Source organism: Gouania willdenowi, unplaced genomic scaffold (genome assembly GCF_900634775.1).
Source record: "Gouania willdenowi unplaced genomic scaffold, fGouWil2.1 scaffold_212_arrow_ctg1, whole genome shotgun sequence".
Classification (NCBI taxonomy): domain Eukaryota; kingdom Metazoa; phylum Chordata; class Actinopteri; order Blenniiformes; family Gobiesocidae; genus Gouania; species Gouania willdenowi.
This window is the reverse complement of record NW_021144966.1, coordinates 114,570-128,721: the sequence shown is the minus strand read 5'-3', so window position 1 is coordinate 128,721 and position 14,152 is coordinate 114,570. Positions and strand designations below refer to the sequence as shown.

General features: G+C 39.6%; 1 pseudogene; it reads right to left on the bottom strand.

Moving 5' to 3' along the window:
* Positions 1-917: 917 nt before the first annotated feature.
* Positions 918-14,152, bottom strand: part of LOC114458916 (DNA repair and recombination protein RAD54-like) — a 44,771-nt pseudogene continuing 31,536 nt past the window's right edge.

Here is a 14,152-nt window from a genome sequence, read left to right as displayed (position 1 = left end):
CCAAAAGAGTCAAAAGACACATGAGCTCTAGAGCCACAGGTTACAGACCCCTGCCCTAACCCAAGAAATACCAACATATACCAAATGTGTCAGAATTCAGTAAATGACACTTAATGACAGTCTTCATGACATCTCATTCATGCTAATGTCATAAGAATGACATTAATGATAGCGTAAGGTCAGCCTTATACATGAAACTACAAATTAACAAATAATCTAAATTTCATTTTGTGCTTTCGCTTTTTAATTTTACTTACCTCATTGATTCATGTTATTGTTTTTATCTTTTTTGTAAAGTGTGCCTGATTGTTATGAAAGGAGATCTTAAATAAAATGTATTATTATTATTAATAATAAGATAATGAACAATTGTTATTAATTCCTGGTGCAAGAAGTGACTTTCTTATCATTGCTAAATTTGAGAAAAATATCTATCATTATCATTACACAGTAATTAGTAGAATCGTTTAACTACATATGATGCAAACAATAATAACATTGTAAACTACAATATTTGCATTTCCTGAATAAAATACAAGTGAGGATGCAGGTGCTGGTCCACGTCACACTGCATTAGCTTAACATTAGCTAGCATTAGTCTAGCATTATCATTAACCTAACAATAACACTAACCTTGCATTAGCCTAGCATTAGCACTATCCTAGCATTAACATTAGCCTAACAATAGCATTAATCTAACATTAACACAAAGTTAGCATTTGCATTAACCTGACATTAGCACTAACCAAACATTAGCATTAACCTAGCATAAACCTAATATTAGCATTAACCAAGCATTATCATTAACCTAGCATTAGCATTAATCTAGCATTCCCAACCTAGCATTAGCCGAGCTATAGGCTATAGGATAACAAGTGCCTGCTGCATCCTCACTAATGAGTTGTCAGAGGAAGCGTTTACTTGTCGTGTGTGTCGCTGGCAGTGTCTTCGTTGAGAGTGAAGAGTTCTCGGAGCTCGCCCAGAGAGAAGTGGCGCTCCACGTCCTGTTCCTCATCCACTACACAGCTGCTCAGCGCTTTCTTATGGGCCTGTCTCTGCAGGATCTTCTCCTCAATGGTCCCAGTCTGTCAGCACGCACACACACACACACACACACACACACAATTAAAGGACTGGCGACTGGTTCTGCTCACAGCCAAGTGCACAGAATTGATTTTAAATATATGTTAGTTTATCACAATAAAGGATCTTTCCCATAACTCTCAAAAAGTAACTAAAAACCTCGCTTTCCTCCTGACCTGCCACGAGGAGGGAATGATTGATCAGTAAGATGGCGCTGGTGTATGTGGCCTGTCGTCTACCTCTGTCCCACTATTTTTGTGATTTTATTGTTTTTGACGCTTCTTATTAATGACATCGACTCCCTCCTGGTGCATCACCGTCGACACTTTTGGATCTTCATTTTTCTGCCGTTAATTTGAGGCAAAAAGAGCAAAAAACTTGTGATCCTTTCAACTCTTGTGGAGTGCCACCTTAAATAGCCCGTACCACATCCTCACCTGCCTGGAGACACCGCAGGAGGACACAGAGGCAACGAGGGTCGGCTGTTAACTCAAGGCTTCCCTTGTGCTCTCATCAGATCTTGGATTGATCCACTGCATACCCTGGCACTTTGTGATCCTGCGATCTCCTACTGGTTCCCGTGGTGGGCTCTGGAGTCGACCCCCAGTCCGGTGCTGTCTTTCAAATCTCAGGACACACGGAGAAACTGGAGAATCGGTGGGCATCTGACTTGGGCTCCGTGCCTTGCCTCTACTCAGGATGGCCCTCTCGGTTCCTATCAGGATGGCGCTGGTCATTGCAAGATCCCTGGCAAACAGGTTCCAGTGGATTGGATTTTCTCTTCGTAACTGAGGCCTGGCTACGCGTTGGCGAGTCCACTGCTCTCTCGGATCAGTTGCCTACTGACTGTTTATTTTTTAATAGTCCGAGAAAGTCTGGTAAAGGAGGAGGTCTAGTGACTATTTTTAAGAAGAGCTTTGTTTGTAAACAGCTCTCAGCGCCATCTCCTCCGTCCAGCTTTGAACTGTTTCTACAGTATTTGTGCTGGGCTGATCCCAGCTGGTACTGTGTGCTGTGATTTACAGACCAAATACAACAAGGATTTTATAAATGACTTTTCAGACTGGTTGGCCGAACTAATGCCAAAGTATGATTGATTGTTTTTTAATTGTTCGGCATTTCAACATGAGATCCACAAAGTCATGTGTGTTGTCCTGACAACAATCTTGGTGCAATGCGTAGTGGGTCACACACACCAGTTAGGTCATATTCTGTATTTGTTCTTGTGTAATGATGTCTATTTTAAATTTGAATGTGGGTGATGCAATTTTATCTGATCATAAACCTGTTGTTTTTTACTTTTCCTTTGCACACAAATTTAAAGCTCCAGCTCCAGCCTCGCTCTCCAATGTGGTTAACTCCTCCACCACAATACTTTACTTCTGACTTCACTGAGAACTCTTTGGTGACTCTGGGTAATCTGTGAGCTTAGATACAGAGCATCTGCTCACACAAGCTGAATGTCTAAAAACTCTGGACTTTGCGGTGCTGCTAAAAATGAAGCGTTTAAAACCTAAACCTCAGCCTTGGTTTAACGATGTTACCCGGATCCTCTCATTGATGGGCCTCAGCCAATCAGCTTCGATGCCTCCACTGAGCTCTGTAACACATTTTTGCAGTTTTTTATTAATAAGGTTGCTCATGACCCTTCTATCTTTGTCCCCTGCTCAGCTACCTTTATTCAGTTTGAGCCGACATCCTTACAGAAATTAAAGGAAATTGTGGATCATATGAATCCTTCAGGCTCCCCTACTGATGATATTCTGCCACGCCTTTTTAAAGACATTTTTCTCACGCTCGGACCATCAGTTCTTGCGATCATAAATAGCAGCTTGACTTCTGGTGTTGTCCCTGTTGCTTTTAAACATGCTGTAGTAAACCCACTTATTAAGAAACCTGCCCTTCATCCCTCAGTCTACTCTAACTTTAGACCCATCTCTAAGCTCCCATTCTTGTCTAAAGTTTTAGAGAAAATTGTTTTTAACCAGATAAATGATTTCCTCTCTGCAAATAACATTTATGAGGATTTTCAATGAGGTTTTAAACAAATTCACAGTCCAGAAACTGCACTGTTGAAGGTTTTTGTAATGATATCTTCTTGGAAACGGATTCAGGGAACACAGTGATCCTTTTGTTTTTAGATCTCACTGCTGCTTTTGATACGGTGTACTAGGTGGGCGATATGGGAAAAATATCATATCACGATTTTTACTTGTGAAATCACAATCACGGATTTTATCACGATTTTTTTCATTCCAAATCATTTAGACTATTTTCACCGTTCTTTTACCAATAAAAAAAACCAAATCACCTTCTTAAAACATTGCCCTAAATGGAAAAAGGAATATAAAGATCATTTAGGACAAGGAATTATCTTTCTTTTTTTTTTTTTTTTAAATTGTATGTAAGCAATTCATCAAACTGGTTTCTAGTACAATTAACATCAAACAAAAAAGCTGACAAGTTATTTTAGTCACACAGTCTTTTTACTTTGTTTAACTAAAGTGGTGTAGCATTAGCATTAGCAACACTTGCTACATAACATGCATCATATCAGTCTAGTGATTTCTATTTGTTATTGAGGTAACACACTCATATCAATAAAATCCTACTTTAAGCAGTGTTTGAATCCCTCATTTCACACAGTTCAGACAATCATATACTTTACAAAATAAAACGTTACTGCTTTGGTTACATTAGGCCTGGGTGATATGGACCAATACTCATATCTCTATATCAAAATGGCACAAGGTGATATAAACTTCATTTATTATAATTTTTTTCAATAGCTTTACAAGAAAAACAATATTGGGTCAAAGTCAGTGGAGCCACAAAGACCCTTTTACTAATGACTAGCAACACAATAACAACAGTTTGTGTCACTTTTGACTTTTTCCTTCATTAGGCTGAAATGTGATTAAATTATGTAGTGTTGCTTGTTTCAGGGCAGCTCTGAGTATGATGAAAAGTAGTTTTTACAAGTAAATCACATTCAGGACACTGTCTCTTTAAGAATTATGGAAACAGCACCGTTAGCTACAGCAGCAGATCTCTGCTACAGCGCAGGCGACAGAGAGTTAGTTATAGAAGAGAAACACATGCAGTGTTTCTCAAACATATTTCAGTGTTCAACACTCAGAACTGATGGAGTTTAAACAGACAGACAGACATCTGCACTGAGCCTCGTGACAGACAGGCGTTAACACGAAGGAGAACAGCACTCTAAGCTAATTCTGTGTCCGTACACTGGGGGGGGAGCCGTGTCTGCATCATATGACTGTGTAATGGACCACAGACATATGACGCAGACACGGCACCACAAGGGTTAAAATGTGAACTACAGACGATTCTACAATCTCCGTGATTTGGGAGATCATCGTCATGTTGAAATCCTTAACGATCTAATATCATCATATCGCACACTCTCGATTAGAGCATTGAATTGGGCTCAATGGGGCAGATCTTAACTGGTTTTACTCATATTGTGCGACAGAACTTTATTGTAAAAATTGACTGTTTTACATCTGACTCTGTGCATCCATCTTGTGGTGTTCCTCAAGGGTCTATCCTTGGTCCCCTTCTTTTTGCTCTGTACCATCTACCTCTGGGGTCTATAATGAGAAAATATGGCATCTCGTTTCATTGTTATGCTGATGATTGTCAGATTTAGATGCCCTGATACCCAATGATTCCTGTCCTTTTGAACTGTTTAAATGAGGTTAAGGCCATGGATATCTTTAAATGTTTTTAGTTTTAATGAATCCAAAACAGAGCCTATTCTGTTTGGTTCAAGCAAATCCAAAGTCTTGTTCAGTCGGGACTCTATGAACAAATATTCAAAAAAGTCTGTGACCGTCATCGTGGACTCTGATTTACTTTAATAAAGATGTCAACTTTACGTTTTAAAAAAGAGCTTCTTTCAGCTGTGGTGCATTGCTAAGTTTAAACCTGTTTTAGGTAAGAAAGAACTAGAGACCGTTATCCATGCTTTTATCACAACACAACTGGACTAGTGTAACTCTGTCTATGTTAGGCTCACCTCCAGCTGGTACAAAACACTGCTGCCCTGTTATTGACTGGTAAAAGAAGGCAGGAGCATAAAACACCTCTTCTCTCCTCCTTTCACTGGCTCCCTGTACGCCAAAGAATTGATTTTAAAATTATTTTATTGACATACAAATGTCTAAATGGCCTCCATCCATCCGACAAGTCTGAACTTCTTCAGCCATACACTCCATCTCGGGCTCTACGCTCAGCTGGCCAGCAGCTCTTGGCCGTGCCGAGGACGAAAAGGAAGTCCAGAGGGGATCGGGCCTTCTCTGCGGCAGCTCTAAGGCTATGAAACGAGATAAATATAAGAGAGGCTCCTTCTGTTCCCATTTTTAAATCTCTTCTGAAAAAACAGTTGTTTGCTGTGGCTTTTAACACCGTCTGAGTCTATGTCATTTTTAATTGTTCAATGTTGTATTTCTCTTATATGTTATATGTTTTATTGTACAGCGTTTTGGTCAAACCTTGTTTGTGTTTAAACATGCTTTATTAAAAAATTGGAATTGGAATTTAAAAAAATGCCTTGATTATGGGCGGGAATCCTGGAGCAGTTAAGACATGCCCAGTCCACACTATTAAATCTCCAATTACGGTAACAATCTATGCTATGCTAACTAGCTACTCAATACTCAATATACCTCTCTATTCACTCTTCTCTCAATCCAACCTACTCACCACAGATTGTCGAGACCACAGTTGATTTATCAAAGGACCGGGGGGCTAACAATGCTTGTTTGTGACACAAGATGGTCCCAAAATGTCACATGATCTTGTTCTCAGCCAATAGCAAAAATCAATTGTAATAGCTGGGTTTCAACACATAGAAGGCAGTCACTCACATTTTACAATAAAATATGCCAAATTGAAATACTTTGACTAAAATGTTGAGAGTTGGACCAAGATCAATCAACAGCATTACTTCATACCCAAATACATTTGTATTCAGTAGAAAAAGTGGTTTTGGGGTTTAGTTATTCTTTCAGGAGGGAGTGTTGTGTTTAAGTTTTTTGTTGCTGATTTAATGTGGTAGTATTTTCATTCTGTTAACTGTGTGCACTCACAGAGAGGAGCCTGTAGATGTAGCAGGTTTTCTTCTGACCGTCTCTCCATACCCGAGCCATCGCCTGCTCGTCGTTGGCCGGGTTCCAGTCAGGATCAAACATGACCAGACGATTTGCACCAATCAGGTTGAGGCCACACCCCCCAGCCTTACTGCTCAGCATGAAGATGAACTCTGGGTTCTGAAAAACAAATGCATTCAGGTGCAGTTCCTTGGGTGTGTTCAAAATCCCATACTAGCGTACTACTCACATTAAGTCAGACGTCAAAATGAGTATGTAGTGCGCTCACACTAGATAGTATGAAAAGATTGAGTACGTGAGAAATACCCAGATGTATGCTATATCGAGACATTTCCTAAGTATTGCACGGTGGGCACACTAATCACACAGAACCGCCGCATGATGCATTGCAAGCAGAACGTAAAATGGTCATGGAACCGGCTTCAAGCTAAAAAATTAACATCCCCATTTCAAAACCCCTTTTGTAAATAGGGCTCTTGTTTTGAAGTTAACTGGAAGTTTTGTCAATAGCATGGAGGTTCTCCCAAAATCTCTGAAATGTGGGAATTAAATGTGTTTTCCGCAAGTTTTATGGATCAAATGAGCACATGTTGATATTCTACCTGGTCACTTTCTCACTTAAAATGTTTTCAGAACTTTCAAAGGTAGAGAATCAACAGAGATATTTAGCCTCAGTGTTTCAGATTTTTGTCGTTATAGGTTCCAAAAGCATTTTGGAAAACTTGGAATTATACTTCAATGGGAACGGTCCATCATCCTAATCATACTATTAATATACAGTAGACCGCATATACTCGTTGTGATTGTAGAATGTTAGTGGGACATTTCGAACACAGCCCTCATTTCTCATATCTTTCATTCTTGTTCCACAAAGTCACACTCACAGACTGAACGTTGAACCTTTCAACAATCTTGGCCCTTTTCTTGATGGACATGGTTCCATCCAGGCGAACATACTGGTATCTGGAACAGACCGACACAAAGGTTCACACGTCAGAGAAAACTAATGACCAAGGTCGGACATGGGCAGCGTTTCCAAAGCACCTTCTAGATCTGCACAGCTTCTCAAACAGGTCCAGTGTTTGCGTGTAGTTGGAGACAAGAACCACCTTGTCACTCGTAGTGGTCCTCGTCATGGCCATAAGTAGTCCAGAACCAGCATTTTTCCTAAAACAGAACAAGTTATGATTAAAAATGTGTGTGCAGCTTACAAACCACTAAACAGAAATTTTATAAAAACTACAATTTTATTAAACACAAAGCTGGGGAACCATGTTCGAGTTCTGTGGCTTACACTTATGTAGTTAAAAATGATTAAAATATGTTTCATTTCAAGTTTTCCCATTTCAGTTCTGTTGAGGATCATTTTATCTTCTTTTTAAATAAATTGAAATTGAGGGGTATACAAACAGGAATAAGGCTCAGACGCCCACGCCAAAGACATTAACACCAATATCTTCATTGATTAGGAAGCCTGACAAGGTAACCATAAGATGAAAAACAAATTAGATGATACATAATATTTTTAGTGTATTTTACAGATGATTTAAGACATGTGTCAAAACTGACCCGTTATCAAGGGAGATGCTAACAGAAAGCTATCACAAGAAGAATGTTGTGTTTCATGGGGTTATTTATTAAAGGCTCAGTAATTGTGATTAATTAAATTTGAACTTTAGTAATTGTAAACGTAATTGTAATTGACTTTTAGTGGAAAAATAATCATTATAATTTTAAGTGTAAAAAATGCTGGTCACTATAATCATAATTTTGTTGGAATTGAGCATAGATACTTAAAGACGTTATTGTAATTGAAATATGTAATTGAACCCAACCCTGGCTAGTAGTGCTGACTCATCACTGAAAGGCATCACAGTCAGGGAAAAAGATTGATAGATATCGATCTCTACGTACGGATACATGGACACATCTTTCCTAGGGAAGATTTCCAAGGAAAAGTTAATAGTGTTGTGGACATGAAGCAGTCGAATACTTCAACACTTCAACTGTTTATATGTGGCACTCAATGCCACATATAAACAGTGTGCTTCACAATCTAAACAAAAACAATCAACTAATTAAAACAATAGAAAAAAATAAAATGAATGAGTTGGGAGGGCGTGTCCATAATAGTCCCAATATTACTGCGGATCCCACATAATGCCTCATTCAAATTTGAAAAGTACGTCTTCAAATCAGAGTTTTGAATCAAGTGTTATTTTTTGTCTCTACAGTGTGTGTGAGTATTTATTATTGAGGGCCTATAACAAGCATGAGTAACTCTATAACTACATTCATCATCAACTTCATCAATTCAACAATTCACTTTTGGCTTTAAAGTTATGACGTAACAAAGACAAAAAAAACTATAACTTGAGCGTCTCTTCACAAACATTGGCCCTCAGAGAGTTATAAATGCAGGAGATTTCTTCCTGTTAAAAGGGAGTTGTTTCTTCTCACTGTTGCTAAATGCTTGTTCATGTGGATCTTGTTGAGTTTTTTCTTTCTTATTATGAATTTTATATTTTGATAAACGTATTGAGATGACTGCTGTAATTTGTGCTATACAAATAAAGTTGAATTGAATTAAACACTCTAAGAATCTTTATCATATGCAATAGGACTTGGTAGATTGTTGTCATAAAACTGGAGATTTAGCCCCGAGCTATTAGAGCTAGCTATTAGATAATAAGCTGCATTACTTGTTGAATGTGCTTCCGATGAGGACGTTCTATTATATTTGTTTAATTCAAGGAAGCTGATGTTGATGTTTACAGGTTCTCACCTGAAAGCTGCGGTTCCACAGCTTTAGGGCAGTAGCCTGAAGGAAACAGGTCCAGTGCTCCCTCGAAGCCTTCGTTCCCTTCCACACATTTGTCATAGATGAGAGCAGGGTCTGGTGGAGAGCACAGTCAGGTGTGGAGATACGACCATGATTTGAACAGCAGGTGATGCAGAACTCACGATTGCAGAGTTTCTTCAGTGAAGTGATGGAGGACAGAGAGGAAACACTGATTCTGTCCTCCTGTAAGGACTGCATGGCCTGCTTCAGGAAGCGTTTGTAGAGCTGTGTCTGTAGAGGAGTCAGCCTGCAGGGCATCATGTACTCAGAGTCTTACATAACACAGACATACACGTGTGTTCCTGCAGCTTCTTTTTACACTCAAAGGCTCCTTACCTGCAGCACACAACCTGCTCGATCTTCACAGGAAGATACTTGGAGAGGATATCAGATGTTCTCCTGATCAAACACCTGTGGATGCAGGTCAAAGAAATCCAGACAAAAAACATACAAAGTGAAACAGCTGAAATAATTAAGACAAGGCAGAAAATCAGCCGTCCTCGTACGCAAGTGTAGAAAATCCTCTGCTTCGACAAACATTAGAGAAAGAATGGATTCTCAGCTAGGTTCAAGTAAATGGTGAAGAGTTTGTTATGGAATCAGAACAGTACCATAATGAATGAACTCTTGCAGTTGTATTTCAGATTCACAAATGCACACGATCTGTTTCACAAATATATATTTTATGCAAAATTGTAATAGAAATTCTGAAATGCACAAGCTCTACTTCACATTTTGAGGCACACTTGTAATATAAATCCAAAGGTAATGAAAATTTCTGAATATGCGTTTACAAACTGCTTCTGTGCTGTGAAACCTCTGTGCATTTGTGAGAGAAATGTGTGTGGTCAATTATGAGACTGCCTTCACGTAGCGGGTCAACAAACGTCACCATTGGCTGATAAAACTGATTGACAGATTCATCAGCCAATCAGGTGTGTTTGGTTTCAGCCAATCATATAGCTTCTTACATTTTCTCCACACTCTTGTTTGAACACTGCATATGCGCACATATCAGTAGCTCTGCAATTGGTTTAAAAGTGTTGAGTTTTTAAACTTCTTCTTCAAATAATAATAATAATATAAAAAAAACATGGGCAATATATCGATATTCAAGATATATCAAGTTTTCCATTTTGGCGATATAGAAATGTACAATATCACTTATATCAATATATTTTTAGTTTATAGCTCATTTTGGATTTAGACTTGTTTTAGGGATCAGTGCCTTCACTACTTCTCAGAACAGCATGAAAAGCACAGTTAGATGGATTCATGAGTGCGTCCTAACCCAGATCTTTTCCTATACAGGTCATACTCCAGAACTCACTCACACATGCTGCCCCTTAGAGGAGAAAAAGCCAAATATGGCAGTATATTGTGCAGCGGTTTGTTAATAAAAGTGCCTGTGTGGCATTTTTCATCAGCAAATTTGAACTAGAATTGTCTTTCTGGTAAAATTTCTTTGAGTTAAAAATATCAAGATTTATATTGTATATTTATACGTCGCCATTTTGAGAAAAATATTGAGATATGACATTTCACCCATATCGCCCAGCCCTATTTGCAATCACATATTTTAGAACAATAATAAAGCTTTATTATTAATGATCATGCTAAGGCCATTCTAGTAGCCCCCACCCCCCTGTTATGACGCCCCCCAAATATGGAACCACTGCATGGTGGCATTGACTTTGAAGAGTTAACGGGTAGAAAGCAGTGAGTGTTTAAGTTAACAATTTATAAACTGAAAATATCTGATCCACTGAAAGAAGATGTCATTTTTCCACGTCTTTTCTCAATTACAATCGAAACACAGAAATTATGGAAAATCTTGTATCGTTCACATTTTCCCAAGTCATTCCTGAAGCAGTAAGGAAAGTCCTACTTGTGAGCTGGTGGCAAACCTGTTGACAACGCTGATCAGCTCCTTGAGTTTCTCCTCTCCTCGCTGTCTGTCTCCATCACTGGCATCAGCATCCCGACCCTTCAGGATGGGATGTTCAAAGCGCTTTTTAAACTCGTGGGCTGTGCCTGGTAGAGGGAGAAGAAATCACAGGTACTGTATGTGTGCACGAGGTGGACAAAGAGAGCGAGTACTCCTCACCAAGTATGCCAGCATTCACAAAGTGGACTAAGCTGAAGAACTCCAGCAGGTCGTTCTGGATCGGAGTCCCTGATATCAGCACTCCCCTCTGAGCGCTCATGGCGTTCAGAGCCTGGTACGTCTGGTTGTCAGAGTTTTTCAGACGGTGGCCCTGCGACACACGGCCATTACAGCAGTTCATCATTCCCTGATCGCTCCGATGGCTGAATGAGTTCAAACCACACGTACCTCATCACAGATGACGAGTCCCACTTTGCAGCGGTGCAGCACCTCAGCGTGCAGGCGGAAAGTCTCGTATGAGATGATGAGGATTGGGGTTGGTACTCGCAAACCATGCTGAGCAATGAAATTCTCTGGAAAACATGAATAAATGTCAAATTCTGTCCGTACTTTCTAATAAACACCAGAGTGTGAGCACATCATAAGCTCTTTAAAGCCTTCACTGACTGAATGACATGGAGTAAAACTAGTGACCTAGCCGTCAGCGGACCCCTTTACGCATTAACTTAGCGCAAACATGGTCCCATTGAGTACATGCTAGTTTAGCCAACTAGCCAGTTAACGTGGATTTCATTTCAAAATGTTTCCTGGGACCGCTTATTGAGTGCACCGCCCTCCCCCCTGAAAGCTTCGTGTATCGCAGCGGTGCTCCGTGAAAACGTGATCAGCTTTAATCATCTTCCCCTGCTCAGTGTTGGAACTGTTATGCCTGGCTAACTAAGAATAACTCAGTCCGTTCTGTAATTTTGGTCTTTTAATTCCAGCTTTTTGTCCGTGCTTCATAGGTAAACATTCACAGTCAGCAAGCTACCTCAAGTACAAACGTTTCAATGGGAACTTCCGGTTTACAAAATAAAAGTCCGTTGGAGCAACGTTATTAGAATGTTACATTCGAACAACATCTCATCAGAGCTACAGACAGTGACGTGCCGTCAGGGTAGGTAAGGTAGGCAGTGCCAACCCAAGGGTGAATTGATATTTTTATTATTTGTTTTAATTATAATATAATTATAAATTATTTAATTTTCCATTTCCAATAGCCTACAGTACCTAAGTGTAAAAGTGTCAGCATTTTGTGATTTTCATAGCCCAAATTACTGCTATTTCCTGGAACAGCTGCAGTCTCACTCCGCTGTAAGGCAGAGGGAGGCCACGCCCCCTCCCAAAGGCACGTTGCTCCTCTGCCTCGGCTCCCAATGCGTGGTTTTATGTGTTTGCGCATGCGCAGTCAGGTCCCCAAGATGACAACCATTTACGTCCAAAGGCAGCGTAGAGATCTGCCTTTGGACGTAACCGCACTATGCTAAATGCTATACGTAAGTTCACAGTACATTAGTGAATAGATACCACGTGACCGCTGCTGCTATGTTCTCTAGCTAGTGGGCGGGATAACACTACAGTCAGGATGACAGCGCTAGAGACAATAAAGAAACTTTTTTTTGAGGAAAAACGACAGCTTTTAAAAGATGGGAGACCAACATCTGAGTTAATTTAATCTAAGTTGATAAAAACCTAATCAATAAATCTGATCAGATTCAGTAAACCATTGATCCCCGAGAGGAAATATGGTGACATTAATGCTGTTCTCATACATCTTTATATGACATAAGAGGAAGAAGAGTCTTCTTCCTCTTCTTATGCGGTGTAATCGTAATAATAATATTGTTGTAATAATAATATGTTAAACCTTTCCTGTTAAGCCTCCCAACCGTGGTCGAAAGGCACAGGGGAGATCCGGGTTCTCCAGGGCCGGAGGCTGCTACTCCTCCGGGGCTAACACCCGCTCGTCACACTCGGCAGAGTTGATACCGCCGGCGTATAAGAACCAGGCCGTGTCGTTGTTTCAAGGCTGCACTTTATTCCTCTCTTAAACACGTTTAACTCCCTAGCTATCTCCCAGTCGCCGTGTAGGACTCTCCCTCGTCTCCGCGGCTCTCTCCACACACCTGCGCGCGCGCACACCTACGTCACTCACCTGCGCCACTCACATTCACGCACTGAGCTGCCCTACCTTAGAAACATCTCACAACAAATAATAATTTTTCCGTCTCATAATTTTAATTTGACGGACTTCCGTCACCCTGACGGAAAACTTTAATCCCTGAGTAGCTATCTAATGATAGTAAAAACTTTCATTAGATTAAATGAATAAAAAAGGTTTCGGTTACATAGCCTATAATCAAAAACACTGACAGATATTCTGGAGATGGAGGATAAGAGCATTTTTAAACAGAGACACAGAGGTTAGAGAGCGGATCGATAATGGGAGAATGTTCCAGTCAAATGGAGCTTTATATTTGAATGAAAATTTACCGACTACTTTTTTGACTCTATGGGACTACAAGATATGGTTGATCAGCATGACGCAAACTGTATGACGATCTGAAAGGAATTATATATTGTTTTAAATAATCAGAAAAACTTAAATTAATACATTTAAATATAAATAATAGCCAGTGAAGCTGTCGTCTAGATGCCCGAGAGAGCCATGACAAATGTTCATACACTTGGCAGTGGTGAGTTCTGAAGGGACAGCGGAGGATAAATCTACACAGACTATTGTACGTGACATTAAGTGGTTGGAGAATCGTGGCAGTGGTGTTTTGATAAATAATATCACTGTAATCAATAATGGGAAGAATCAATTGTAAAATTATCCTTTTTCTAACTGAGTAACTAAAACAATTAACTGAATGATAAAGCAATTTTAAGCGATAAGAAATTTTGTTTGTAATAGTTTGTATATGAGTTTTAAATGACAGTAAGGAGTCTAGCCATAGACCAAGATATTTAAACTGATCAACAACTGGGACTGGTGACAAATCAGAAAAAGTAAGTTTAATCTCATTGGCTGAGACTGGGCGAACCCGCTTCTGGAACAACATAAAATTTGATTTCGAGTTATTGAGTAATAGTTTATTAGATTGTAGCCAGGATTGAACTGCATTGAAGTCATGCTGAATAGAGTAATTAATATCTGAGATATTA